This window comes from Nothoprocta perdicaria, unplaced genomic scaffold, assembly GCF_003342845.1.
Source record: "Nothoprocta perdicaria isolate Ctin4 unplaced genomic scaffold, notPer1 scaffold_200, whole genome shotgun sequence".
NCBI lineage: Eukaryota > Metazoa > Chordata > Aves > Tinamiformes > Tinamidae > Nothoprocta > Nothoprocta perdicaria.
The window spans coordinates 1301107-1314010 of record NW_020455206.1 but is presented as its reverse complement, the minus strand read 5'-3'; the positions used below and the strand labels follow the sequence as shown (position 1 = coordinate 1314010).

The 12904-nt window shown below is 48.0% G+C and overlaps 1 long non-coding RNA gene across 1 annotated transcript; it reads left to right on the top strand.

Moving 5' to 3' along the window:
* The first annotated feature begins 2121 nt into the window (after positions 1-2121).
* On the top strand, positions 2122-2378 carry LOC112946268. The gene is made up of 2 exons (XR_003249198.1): positions 2122-2172; positions 2305-2378. It is a non-coding gene; the product is annotated as an uncharacterized LOC112946268 (long non-coding RNA).
* Positions 2379-12904: the final 10526 nt, after the last annotated feature.

Here is a 12904-nt window from a genome sequence, read left to right as displayed (position 1 = left end):
GCGCTCGCCGTGTCGCTGCCGGGGCGGCCCGCGGCGCCGCCGCCTGCGCCCGCCGCCCGCCCTGCTTGTCGCGGCTGTCAGGAAGGGCAGCAGCAGGGGTGACGTGCGGCGGGAGCGCCGCGCGGGGCCGCTCCGGGGCCCGCCCCCGAGGAGTCCGCGTTTGTTTGTGCGCTTCGTGCGCAGCGTGTTTGCTTCGCTCAGCTGCGTTGGGAGGGCGACGGGAGATGGTTTGGATGGAAAACTTCGATTTTTTTTTGTTTGGTTTTGGTAAGAAAGTCTTTAAGAACCAGGTGGGTTCGGTGGCAGCACGTGGCGGCCCCACGTGCGTGTCCCGAGCGCCTGTGAGAGCAGCCGGAGCGGCCGCGTGCGCTGCCCGGTGCGCGAGGCAGGGACCCCGAGCCCCGCACCCCGAGCCCCGCACCCCGAGCCCCGCACCCCGAGCCCCGCACCCCGAGCCCCGCACCCCGAGCCCCCAGCCCCTCATCCCGGCCACTTGCGCGGCACCTTGGCCAGCCCGCGGCTCGCTTAGCCGTGGGCTCGTCCTGGGAGATGGCAGCGAAATCCCGCGGCTTCCCCATGCCCTCTGCTGACTCCCGTTGCGGGAACACTCACGAGTTTATGCCTGGCGGTGGCAGGGAGACGCTGTGCGGGGCCCAGGGTGACTGAGGGCGCAAGCACACGGAGTCAGGAGGCCCTTGTGTGCGTGAAGCGCGGGTCGGCATTGCCTGCCGCTGCGGGTCGGCATCGCCGCCGTGCCTGTGACGCCTGGCCCCGCACCGCAGGGCGGCTCTGGCTGTGCGGGACCCACGGGCTGGGCTGCTCCGGCGGGGACGCAGCGCACGGGGCACGGCGGCTCCGGAGATGGTTCAAACCATCCATCGGCACCTGCCGTCAGAACTGCTGGGCAGCCAGTGACACGAGAGCGTCTGCTCCTCCCAACAGAAGCAGCCGTGAGGACGCTGTGTTCAGCGTGTAAAATGCACGTGGATGTACAAATAAGTGTGTATCCTGGACGCAAGGACATGTGCTTGCACTGGGCATTGTGAGGAAGGAGAGAAGCAGAGAGGCTGGATGGTGGTGAAGCAGTGGCTGGGCTTGAGTAATGTTGAGCTGCTTTTTTTAAATTTATTTGTCACTATTCCTCCTCAGTGATAGCAATGGGTGACAGTCTGAGAGGCCCTGCTTGGTATGAGAGCATCCACGAGAGTGAGGGTCTTTTTTCCATTTGTGTGTCACATGAGAAATGATTGAGCCCTTCCATTTGCATCCCTGCGAGATGTCTGGGTGGCACATGTTGGATCGCAGTGCACATGGCTTGTGGAAAACCTTTTCATCTTTCAAGTGCTACTTAAAACAATCTTACAAACAAAGGGCAATTGTTAGTAAAAGCATTGCAGCACATTCAGCCTTTGGAGAGGCTCGGCCTCCAGTGTTCAGGTCTTCATCTGCAGCTGAGGGGCTGGATATGTATGTATCATCTCATGCGGCAGTGGGTGGGAGGGAGCCGTGCGTGCGGACGTAGTGCGCTGCCTTCTTGGTTGTCTGAGTTTGCTCCTTCTGCGTGGACGCGCCGGCCTGTCAGCTTCACGTCTTTTAGAGGAGCCGTTCGTGGTAAGTGCGCTGAGCACCTACAAACCGGCACGTGGAGGGGAGGCCCCGGCATGACGATGCTTTTCAGGAGGACGGGTTTCCCTGCAGACCCCATCAGACCCCATCAGCGGCAAGAGGAGAATTATTTAAAAATCAAAGATTTGATCTTCTTTGGAAGTACAGCTGTGTCTGTGCAGCCTATCTTAATTGCATCAGTCTTTTCTTCTTGCCGTTATAGCACTTCAAAAATAGATCAGTTTCAGTTCATTTAACAATATCTGAAATCTTTTTTTTTTCTTAAGTGTCAAATCCTTAAAAGTAAACATGCCAAGTTTGGTGCGGAATAGCCTTGTATACAAGGAAATCATCCATTTTAACAGGGCTACACAGTTGTTTTAGTTGGAAACTTACTTTCTGTCTTATGTACGTACTGAAACAAGAGTTCAGGGTTCTGTGTTTTCACAGTAGTTGCTGCTACCACCATCTCCTGAAATTGCATTTTCTGTATTGTTTTAGGTGGTGGTGATGTCAAAACATGGACACTTGAACTCAGATCTTGGTCGGTAATTTAAAGATGAGCAGGTATGAAATGCTAAACTGTGCATATATAAACATATACACACATATATACACATATGGAAAAAGAAAGAAACACTACTAGTAATACCTGTTGTATAGCTTTTACAGTTGCTTTTTTTTTTTTTGTCTTTCAAGGGAAACAGCTCACGAACATTTAATCAGATCCCTTGGACAGGTTTTGTTCACTACTGCAATGTGTGTTAATTGCAGTGTCTGCAGAAACAGCAATTCCTGTTTTTGTTTCGCATTGCCTTCCTTGCACTGCTGTGCTCACTAGTGATGGATTTGAGATTGAAACTGAGGCAATAAATTGGGGTTTTAAAATAAGATTAATGTAAGAAAGACGTTTGTTAGGATCTCCTCCCTTGATGTGCAGATGGCATTGCTGTTCTGCTCTCAGCTCGGAGGTAGCTGCTCTTCCCCTTAGTTCTTGGAGCAAACCTCAGGATTGCAGGGGGAGCGGTCCTGGACGTGATGCTTGCTTTCCATCTTGGAACACACTGTCCTTTCTGCGTAGGTATAAGAACTGGAAAACTACTTTGTGTGTGGCTGCACGGAGCAGAGTTGGCTTCATCCTTCTTACACAGAGGCTACAGGGCCAAATACAGCTCTCGTGCCTGTTAAGATTCAGATACGATAAAGAAAAACTCCAGTGCTTTGTACAAAAACATGTCACCTAGGAAACAAATTCCTGAGGCTGTTTAAAATACCCCATCCCGTGTGATGGTGAAAGCCGTTTCCCTTTAGCTGTGTGAAGCCACACGCGGGCAGCGGAGGGCTGGACTGCAGGAAGGAGTGGGCAGCAGGAGAGGCCCTTGTCCCGTGTCCGAGCACTGGCTGTTCTGGTGTTGGAAAGCAGGAATTAGTTCTGCACACTGCAAGCACGTTGTGGGCGGCCCAGAAGGACTGCAAATAGGTGTTACTGGTACAGTGGATAGACACCTTGACAAATGGATATAAAACACCATAGCTTTTAACAAGGAAATAAGTCATCTCTTTTTACTTATGTCAGGGTTGTCAGTGTTAATCTCTTTTTTTATTATATTAATTTTTGCTTAGCACTGCACAGATTTTTCCAGTTTCAGTGGCACAAGGAGCAATGAATTCCCAGGGGTTGGTAGGAGGCTCGGTAGAAGTGTGCAGCCATTGTGGCTGCCCTTGTGCTCCCAGCGCGATGTGGTTGTAGCCGCCCGGTTTCTGCGTCCAGCTGGGCTCGGTGCTGCAGCAGCAGAGCTGGCACAGCCGTGCCCAGCGATGCTGCCCAAATTCACCTCCCGATGCCTGCGGCGGTGCCGTCCTCCTGTGGTGTGGCAGCCGCAGTGGGCAGGGGATCCCTGTCCACATTCCGTGTGCCCTCGCTCAGGGCGGCACTGGGCTTCCTGACGGCAGCCACTGGGGCCCTGCCCTTGGGCGCTGAGTGTGTTAGTACTGCTCAAAGGCTGCTGCCCCGGTGCCGCTGAGGCCGCCTGGTGCCCTCGGGAGCCGTGGCCCGTCACAGCGCGGCCCTCCCGCCAGCCCTGGCGCGGCGGCACGTCCTGCGTCGCCCACTTGGACCTAGCGACACGACCTGCGTTGGTTCTGCCTGGGAAAAATGGACATTTCTGACTCGGAAGAACTTGCAGGCACAGCAGCCATGCTGACAAGTGCTCGGTCTTCTCGTGAAATCTGCAGCTGTGGGCCCGATCGTGCCACAGGAGTCCTTCACATGTCCCTATTGCATGTTTGCCTTGCTTTTAGCAGCTTCTTTCTTTCTGTTTTTCTGGGTATGTTTTGAATAAATGGCAGGCTGTATGTATGGAATCCAAGAGGTTTTCATGTGTCACTAAGTTAATAATATGCATATGCTTATTCCTCCTGTTCCCATTGTATTAAAACAAAGCAGTAGTGTTAATAAGTATATATTGTCCCAAAATAGCAAAAAAGCCCAAACTTTCATCATTTATCTTGAGAAGTTAGAAGACTGTAACTGGAGACACTAGTACTGGAGTATTGGAGTGCTGTTATTAGGTGCCTAATATACAGACATTATTAAACTAATCATATTCTAGTCTACTATAATAATAATAGATAAGTTATTAGAGTAATAGAGTACTATCAGGTCAATTAGTACTAGAGCACTAACTACTAGAGTACTAATAACTATTCAGGTTCATTTTATAAGCCAATAACATGAATGGGTGTAGCAAGTGAAAGGAGAGTAAACATAATCTGCGAAACCCTGAAATAAAGATGTTGTGCTCTGCAGGTAGCTGTAAGCTTTTTATTAATTGTCAGCGAGGAAGTAGAGCTTGAAATAGAGGCAAGAATTCATAGGGAGGACCGCGTGCCTGTTCTAGCAGACTGGCAGGATGCGGGAGCGGCTGTGCAAGCGTGTGGGGCTGACAGAGACAGAACTTTCCAGAAAACTCGTGTTTCCTCGGGTGCTCTCCCGAAATGGCTCGGCTTTCCCAGCGCCCCGCGAGGCTTCACGTGGTGTTTTTGCACCGTTTTCTCAGGCTGCTGTGTGCTCCGCGGTTTGCTGCGAGGGAGCTGTGGTGGTGCTGACCGAGCGAGGGCCCCGCCAGGCAGCTCCTCACGTGGCTGTCATGGCAGCGCCCTTGGTGTCCCTGCAGGAATGAGGAAAGTTCGGTGTTCGGCTGAACCATGTGAGAACCCAGGCAGGATTGTGCGCAGAGGTGGCTTTAGTATTGGCTGCTCCTGCGGAATAACCTTGCCTGTTAACTTCTGGCCTTCTCCAGAGCAGGGTCCATAGGTTTTGTCAGTTATCTCAGTGCCACCACTCGCATGAAGGGTGAGCATCTGAGTTTTGTTGAAGAATAATCAGTACTCGCTGCTCAGGGCTGCTTCTCTGTACCTTGGTGCGGACTTTCCTCCGCTTGTTCGTGATTATTGCATCATGACAGCCAGGAGTACACGGTGGATCATGTGTTGTGTTGACAACAAGCACATTGTGCTGGGCTTTACGAACATTTTTAGAGTTAACTTTGTGTAATGAAATCAGGTTTGCCACAGCATGACATTAGGACAGCAGTGCTATCCACATGGGCAGTGGTGAGCTAGGAGCACTGTGGGCAGCTTTAGTGCCTTCTTTACTTCAGTCTTTACTGGTAAGACCAAACCTCAGGAATCCCAGAACCTGGAGATCAGGAGAAATTCAGGAGAAAGAAAGCATTTCCTTTGCAGGAGTAGGATTGTATTAAAATCATTTAGGCAAACATGGCATCCACCACTCCATGGACCTGGAGAGGATCCCCTGACGTGTGCCAGGGAGCTTGCAGATGTCATTGCAAGGCCACCCCCTGTTGCCTTTGACAGGTCATGGCAATCAGGACAAGTGCCTGAGGACTGTAACAAAGCAAATGGCCCTCCAGCCTTCTCAGAGGGTAAGAAGGAGGAGCTGTGGAACTGCGGCACAGCCAGCCTCATCTCACTGCCTGGAAAAGTGAAGGAGCAGCTCATCCTGGGTGTCATCTCTAAGCATGTGGAGGACAGGCAGATGTGACAGGTGACAGGAGTCACCAAGGGGCAACCATCCTCAACCAGCCTGATAGCCTTGGGCAATGGTATGACTGACTGGATAGATGCAGTGGATGGTGTCTACCTTGACTTCAGCAAGGCTTGCATCACTGTCTCCCATATAATACATTCAGTCTCAGAAAGTGTGGGTTAGGTGAGTGAGGAATGAGGAGGATTGAGAATTGGCCTAATGGAAGAGCCTGGAGGGCTGTGATCGGTGGTGCGGAGTGTAGCTGGAGACTTGAAGCTAATGTTGTGTCCAGGATTGTGTAATGGGTCATTTTATTGTTCATTTTATTGTTCATTTTATTCATCAGTGACCTGGTGGAGGTACAGAGTGCAATCTCAGTAGATTTGCTATTGATACAGAGTTGAGAGGAGTATTCATAAACCAGAGGGGTGTGTTACACCAGGGCCTTTCAGAGAGCCTTGCATAGGCCCAACGGCTGGGCGAAGAGGAATCTCGTGGGCTTTAGTAAGGACGAATGCAGAGTCTTGCACCTGGGGAGAAGTAACACCAAGCACCAGGACAGGCTGGGGATTGACCTGCTGGAGGGTGTCTCTGCGGAGAAGAACGTGGGATTCCTGGTTACCCGGACACCAAATTGGCCATTAGACAACAGTGTAGCCTTATGGCTGAGAAGACAGGTGACATGGTGGTCCTCAAGGAAGAGCGTTGCCAGCAGGGTCAGGGAAGGTGATCTTTCCTGTCTACTTGGTTCTGGTGAGGTCATGTTTGGAGTACGGTGCCCAGTTTTGGGCTTCCCAGCATAAGAGGGACGTAGAAATGCTAGAGCAAGTCCAGATAAGGAGTGTGAGAATTATGATGGGGCTGGAACATCTTTCATCTGAGGAAGGGCTGGGAGAGCTGGAGCTGTTCAGCCTGGAGAAGACTGAGGAAGTGTCTGAAGGACACCTGGTGCACAGGGGATGGGGTCGCGCACTTTTCAGTGCCCCCCAGTGACAGGATGAGAGGCAGCAAGCTCAAGGAGCTCATGGGAAGCTCTGTCAGACATGTAGAAAATCTCCTATATTGGGAAGGTGACAGAGCACTGGAACAGGCTGCACATAGACTTTGTGTAGTCCTCACTGTATGTTCTCCAGAGCCCTCCAGACACAGTCCTGAGCAAGGTGTGCTAGTTGGCCCAGCTTGAGCAGGGGCCTGGAATAGATGCTGTCCTCTAGTCTCAACTGCTCTGTGATTCTGTTCAGGCTAAGAGGTGTCAGGATGTTAGTTTATTCCGTATACTCCTTAGCTTGTGCTGCTTTCGTGCATGGTCTTATACCATTCCGCCTGCACTGTACTCCCGTGGAATTGATGCTCACGCTGTCCCCTGCCTGGGGCATCTAGAGTTTGTTCGTGCTGCAGAGCACCATGAGGTCTGTTAGTGTAGTGCGGAGCTGTCCGTCTGCTGCCAGGTGTAAGCGGCCGTGTTACTCATTTTGAAACGTAAATACTTTTCTCTGAGAGACCTTTCTTATTGAGACCAATGGTAAATAAGAGTCAAGCCAGACTTCCACAGTTAATATCTGTGTGGGCCAAACATGGAAAGAAAATACTGCTTTTAAAGCAGATGGGTGAAGGGAAATGTTCTTTGAAAGTTTGTCTGGAAGGGCTAATAGTTTTGGTAACAATCAGTGTGATGGCTTAGCTCCAGAACTGACTTAGTCACAAGAGCATATTGAAAGTGTTTTAACCAAAATTTGATTGTAGCTTTAGACAGCTGGCTTTTGTAGGTGGTTGACTGGCTGCTGCTAAGGACTAGGGAAAACAGGCCATAACTGATGCCTGGAAAACAGTCTCCTTTGGTGTCCGGGGCAGGTAGGCAAGGGTGAAGTAGTTGCTGCTCAGCCTTCATCGTCCTTTGCTTTGTCATCAGGCTAACCCCAACATTAAATAAAAGTGAATGCAATGCAATTGTAGGCGTCGAAGAATAGCCTTCTCATAGGTACCTCGGCCACGAAGAGAAGCAGTCAGGTAAAACACTATGGCTTTGTCCATAATATGTAATAAATCTATTTTATCATTAATGTAAAAAATGAAAAGAAGAAACACTTGGCAGTCCTTTTTTACCTTCTTCCTACTTCCTTCTCCTTCTGCCAGAAAAAAATCTCTGCTGCCTTGGAAGCATCCCATGTACATTTCCATGTGCATTCCATGAGAGTTCATTGATAAAGGATATTTCCTCAAGTCATTTCCATTCTTACTGTACACAAAGATGAAATATAGAAACATCTACAGGCGCCTCAGTGTCTTTATCAGTATGAGATATTTTACAGAAACAAAAACACAGAGTATTTGTTAAATTTACTTTACCTTTTGATTTTATCCTTGCTTTTTAAAAAGAGGTAAATTTTTTTTTTTGGTAGCTGTCTGTTTTTTAATAAAAATCTGTTAGGTTCACTAAGTGAAGGTGGTTCTTTTGGGGATATTTACTGTAAACTTGTTGAGTTTTATGTTCTGGTGACAGTTTTTTTACCAGGTCTTTTTTGTGAAGTTGCGTTTTGTGTAAGAGACTAGTATTTTTATATTTATTCCTTTGATTCACAACGTTTAAAAAAAAAGTGACAAAGAATTAGATCTTTCATTAACCTGAAGACCTTTTCTATTCTTATCACTGGTGAGAAGATTTTAGTGGGTTTGAATTGTTAGCACTAAATTCCCTCTGAAAATTTAGTGGTATTCCTAGATATTAGCTACTGAGCCTCCCGTTCTGAATGCAGCAAGATAAATTTCCTTCCATAGTGGAGTCAGGGATTTTCCATGCGTGGGAGGTGATGCGTGGCAGATCTCCTCATCCTTCTAGGCTGACAGATCCACTCTGTGGCCCGGAGAAATGGGCCTGAGTGCCTCAGTTTTGCAGCTCAGAACAGGGCACATCACAAGAAGTGGTGACATGGAGCTGTAAGTTCTTGCATAGTATAATTATGTAAAACTACCTTTATGAACATGGAAAGTGATGAGGAGGAGTTAAAAGAACACTTTTACTTTTCTTCATCTTTTCTATTAACATTTTGACCTATAAATAAAACGTTTTGTTCAGTATTTTCTTGCTGCTCACTATGAGCAGAAGAATTATTCTGTCCAGCGCTTTGTTTATCAGGGGATGTGTCTAACAGATGGAAACCTCTTAGGCCCTTGCTTGTTTTCACAGCACATCACCCCAAGCAGCATTGAGAAAACACGGGTGACGTGGAAGAGGCTGTAGGGACATGCAGGCAGGCCAGGGCTGACACGTGTGCTGCAGGTTGAGCTCCCCGTTTTGGAGATCAGAGAAACCTTTGTACAAAGGAGATCTTAACAGGGGTTGCAGCTGTGGCAGGACATTGCAGCTTGGTCTACAAAAAAAAAAAAAAAAAAAAAGAAAAGCTGTAACAAACCTCTGAAGTTCTTGTGACAGATGCATAAATTAGATGGTGGTTGTGTCTGCGAGGCAAGATCTCCTCCAAGGTGGACCAAAAACCCCACAAAATCTGATGGATTTATTAATTCCCACAAAGAGTTCTGGAAAAAAAGCTTTGTTCAGGATACAGTGAATTAAGTCAAGGAGAAACCTTGGCCATCTTGGCTTCTGACAGGAGTTTGTGGAGGGGAAGGGAAGGTGTCCTCCATTTCCTGGGAAGGAAGTTTCGGTGAGATGCTGAGTGGCTTCATTTGCCTTCCTCACAGAAACAAGGAAAATTCATTTTTTATTAAGATTCTGGAATTACTTTTCACTGAGTCTGAAAGTGATGTTGCTCAGCTTTCTGGTCTCTGATGTACAAAATGGTTTATTTCCTGCCCTCTCCTGCCTGAAACGAAACCACAGACACATTATTAATGTTTTGTTTGTGAAGTCAGTGTTTCCGACGTCGTTGAGGAAGAAGGAGATGAGCTGCCGCCACAGTCCTTATACTGAGAGAGCCCCTCTGCTTTCCATGGCTGAGTATCATGGCCTTAGGAGATCTGGAATGGGATAGTCACCCTGTCGTTGGTAATGGTGCAGGTTATGGACAGTTCCTAAGCTGTCAAAGATCTGTTTTGGCACCCCTGGTAGACAAGAGCTACCGTGAAATGCAGACCTTGTTAGTATCTTGCAAAACTTTCAGCAAAAACAGCTTTGAAAGAAGATTAAAAACATGCTTCTTTGTTGTGTAGACCATTGCACAGAGTGCCAGAGACTTTATAAATGCTCAAAGAATGAGAAGTTTGTCTAATATATTTAAACTTTTTTAGCTCAAGTTTGTGCTTGAGATCAGAAGTTACATTTTCAGGAAGAGAAGATTGCAGCTTGAAAATGCAAGTAAAAGAAGCTGCTGCAAAATACTGCAATTAAAAATGCAGTTGAGAGGAACAGCTGTTCTTTTCTCATTTTAGGACCTAAATTGGCTCACTTTTCTATCTCATAGATGATTACTGTTTAAGTAGGATGCTTTGCACTTTCTGGTCGGTCTGAAGTATTTCAGATTGCTTTTTTTCAGATTGCATTTAATGGAATGAAAACTAAAGGGTCCCACTTTCGAAGTGAGATTAATACTGTTCCAGACAGCCAGAGTCGACTTTTTGAGGCGACTGTTTCTGAGACTTCTTATATCAGCCACAGGGAGACTTTTGCCATCTTTAGTTCCCTGTTCCCATACGATGGAATTCCCATACTACGGGAACTATTCCTATAGTTCCCTATGGGAGTTCTTAAGAAGTGTAATAACCACATTAGCCTTGTACTGGGAAGTTTGCGTAGGTTGCTCTGCTCTATTGAAAGGTTCTAGTTGCCTTAAAACTCTCCTTGCTTTTAAGATGTGGGTTTGGGGGATGCCCCCCTTCATTTTCTGAAAGTGTCGCGTTGCTTGCTGTGTTTTGCACCTTGCAGGCGGGCTTTGCTGAGCCCCAGGCACCTGAGCCTCCCTCAGGATGGCGCGTGGCGTTGGGTCTGAGACGTGGGCAGGAGTCATTCTTGGTGGTAATCTTCCTCTGCAGTGGTTGACCTTCTAGTTAGCTTGTTTATCTGTGACACTCGTTTACCTGGAACACAGGAACACCTTGAGGTGTGTTGCAGTCTTCAGGAAAGATACAGGTTGGAACAGCTTTTAGACATACCATCAGAGAGAAAAAAATGAAAAAACACTCAACGTGCCTTCCCTTTTTCTGGCAATACGTCTCTGCTAAAGGGTATTTTATGAGTAAATATGCTTTCTAATCACCTCTGGCAATGCTGCATGCTGAGATCCCCTCAGGCATGGAGATGTGCGGGGTGTATCTCCCTGTGAACTGTCTGAGATGATACACAGATTTTAGAAAGTTTTTATGACATCTGGGGATGAGATTCACTTCTTATATCCTGACATTAATTTTCATCTCCTGCTAGTGGTAAGCAGATGCCTTTAAATATCGAGCAGTTTGTATAAGTGCTCTTCTTTTTCTCGAATTAATATTTCAAATAAGGTAGTACTTTCCCCTTACTAGGTAAGAGCTGGGTGTGATGTTCATGGCAGCTATTAGGTGCTCTGCTCTTGTTGTTTGTTGGAAATAGGGAAAGACAGTGTAAAATGGCTGTAAGAAGCAGTGGTTGTCCCAGCGAGCATTTTGCATATCAGCGAGATGGAACAAAAGTGTTCTGGAGATTTCTGAAAATAGTGTGGTTCCCTAATAAACTGTTTTACTTGCAAACTGATAATAACATTGACACTGACATAGACGCAAGGATTTGTAGGCAGTTCTGGGCTCCCCAGCACAAGAGGGACAGGGAGCTTCTAGAGGAGGTCCAGCAGAGAGTGATAAAGATGATCACAGGACTGGAACATCTCCCATATGAGGAAAGAGTAAGCGAGCTGGACCTGTTAAGCCTGGAGAAGACTGAGAGGGGATCTGATCAATATGTAGAAGTACCCGAGGGGAGGATGTAGGGAGGAGGGGACCAAACTCTTCTCAGTGGTGGCCAGTGATAGGACAAGAGGCAATGGGTGTAAGAAAAAACACAGAACGTTCCACCTCCATGTGAGCAAGAGCTTCTTTGCTGTGTGGGTGCCTGAGCTCTGGCACAGGCTGCCCAGGGAGTCTGTGGAGGCTCCTTCTCTGGAGGTCTTCCCAACCTGCCTGGATGCAACCGGGTGCTGCGTGCTCTGGGTGCCCCTGCTGGAGCAGGGGCCTGGACTGGATGGTCTCTAGAGGCCCCTTCCAACCTCAAGCATTCTGTGATTCTGTGATTCTGTGATTTTTCTATTGTTAGCTCCATGTACTTGCCCAGGTGCTGTTTTAACCTTGTTTACAGCTGTCACATGAGAATTGGTTTCTTAATCAAGGCCAAGATTATTTTTTTATGTCATCAATTTGCAAATAACTTGGTTTTAGGTACAGATCGTTTTATTTTCTGTGCAGAAACAAGCCTCTTTAAATTTAATACTATGGTTATGTTATACCCAAGATGACTTTGCTTACTTCCTAATGGCAAACTACCTGGGGTGAAAATGCAGTTGCTTAACACATAGCACAGGGAGGCTTAATAGAGAGCTTAGAGCTAACAGTGCCAGGGGCTTGTTTGGGGTGGCAGTGCTCAGCATGGCTTAGCTGCCTGACAGTTTGCGTGTCTGCTACGTTTGGAGTTATCCTCTGCCAATATGAATGTGAAAAAGCCCTTCAGAAGGTGTCTGTGGCCAGCACCTGCCTTCGTGGGGCTTGCAGAGCGTGCCTGTCTTTTGAGCAGTGTTTTGCCCTCTCGAATTCGCATGGAATTGGTTAAAGAGGCGGTTGGATAACAAGCAGATGTATGCACTACATTCTTAGGAGCCTTCCTTTCCTGAGGACACATGCCAGAAACAGACGTGGAATTAAAAATTAAACGCAGCAGAGATCAAGCCATTCGTGTAGGAACTGGGCGCAGCGCGGGGCTTGAGAGCTCCCTGACTGCTGCTTTCCGACAGGGATGTGTGGCACTGGTACAAATACTGTGCTCAGATCTTTCCACGTGTTCACACATTTTATCGCTTTATATATCTGTGGCCTGTAAACATCCAGGGGAAGAGTGTTAAATAGGACTTACCTTATTCAAGATAGAAGAAATGTAATTCCCTCCTCAGAGAGCGTTTTTGTGTGATGGGAGCGTTGAAGGTGCTGCCTCGAGGCCGGCTGTGCGCGGGGAGTGCAGAGGGCGGCCAGCGGCTGCAGAGGGCAGCTCAGGCGTCTGCGTTCGCGGGTCAGCCGGCCTGCGGGCCGAGCGCGGCGGCCCCCAGCGCGCGGCGGCCC